At 33.2% G+C, this 1,436-nt stretch overlaps 1 long non-coding RNA gene across 1 annotated transcript; it reads left to right on the top strand.

Moving 5' to 3' along the window:
• Positions 1-346: 346 nt before the first annotated feature.
• Positions 347-776, top strand: LOC111641277. The gene is made up of 2 exons (XR_002759380.1): positions 347-480; positions 553-776. It is a non-coding gene; the product is annotated as an uncharacterized LOC111641277 (long non-coding RNA).
• Positions 777-1,436: the final 660 nt, after the last annotated feature.

Below are 1,436 nucleotides of genomic sequence, written 5' to 3'. Positions count from 1 at the left end.
TTAAAATATATTGATATAAATAGTTACAAACACTAAAAAAAAATGCATTAAGAATGCTAATGAGTTATCAGCAAACTTTCAGCCTCAGTGAACAATGCCATTAAGGATAACGAGTTTTCGGTAAACAGCCTTAAGGATTAAAGAGGTTTTACATTTTGTGGCTTTAGTCTGCTAATTATTTTTGACGTCACATTTGAAAACATGCGCAAATCACGTGCTTACCGTTCTGCTATAAAAGCGTGGACTCTTAAAGTCGTTTAGTACATAAAGCTTAGTTTACACTGAGCGCGATTCGCTAGCGAAAGCGGAAAACTGAGCGAATAACCGCTCTGTTTTTGACGGGTTATTCGCTTTCGCTAGCGAATCGAGCTCAGTGTGAACTAAGCTTAAGAAGCAATTTAGTAATGCTCTCCCGTATTGAACTTCGTGTACATTTTTAGTTATCCCATAAATAACTGAAAATAATTTTCGTCTAAAATGGTAAGTTTCATTTTACTTATATATTTCTTTATTTATTGGGGGGAAATTATATATATATTTTGTTTACTGCAGGAATATCAACGGAATGGAAATGCTACCATCGAATTTCGTATGTTAGGTGACGACGAGCTGATCAGAGGAACTAAACGGTTTCTTTCGACTGGCCGGATATAGAGTATGCCAGATGATATACATACAACGGAGAAGAAAATATTTGAAACTTATTGAACGGGAAAACAATTGTAAATGTAAGTCGAAGAAATTAATTGACAAGTTGAAAAACGACACGAAAGAGATAAAGAAAGATTTCTCAATCATAAGAAGAGAATTCAAATTTAAAGGAAGAAGAAAAGAAATTAAAAGACGGCGTTCTCAGAGTGAAATTTTCGTACGAATCGAAAAATGCACCATTATCGAACGAGATAAAAAGAATATATAATGGGAACCTTAGAGGATTTTAATGAATCAGCAGAACCCCTCTCAATACCCGGTCCATCCCATAGGTAGTTGGTAGAACATGCTGAAAGGCAGATTCATTGTATTTTGTAAACTCTATTTTAAATATGTTATTTATAAAAATTATCGTTAAATATACCGTTTAATTGTTTTTATTTTATAATTTTAAAACATGAAATAAATACTTTTGTAAATTTCTTGGAAGTTGATTTTTTAAATCTTATGGAGTTAACAGAAATTTCAATCTCGAACAATTAATAGTTTGGTATTACATTTGCTACGTTGTAACTGGTAACTTATAGAGAGAGATCATTTCCCGTTTACTTAAAAAAAAAATTAAAGAGACAAAATTGATGGACGTTTTGAAAACACGCGGATGATTTTCCGGCGAGCTTTACAAACGGGACATTCCAATTTTCAACGCCAGTGTTGAGTGTTGAAGTCAATAATTTGACGTCATCAACGACGTTCCAACTCGAGTACGAAGTTCTTAGTTCCCA

The sequence above is a fragment of the Centruroides sculpturatus genome, unplaced genomic scaffold (genome assembly GCF_000671375.1).
Source record: "Centruroides sculpturatus isolate CEXI.00-Female unplaced genomic scaffold, Cexi_2.0 scaffold1520, whole genome shotgun sequence".
Lineage (NCBI taxonomy): Eukaryota > Metazoa > Arthropoda > Arachnida > Scorpiones > Buthidae > Centruroides > Centruroides sculpturatus.
Note: the sequence above shows the minus strand (reverse complement) of the source record. Positions and strands in the feature narration are given on the sequence as shown.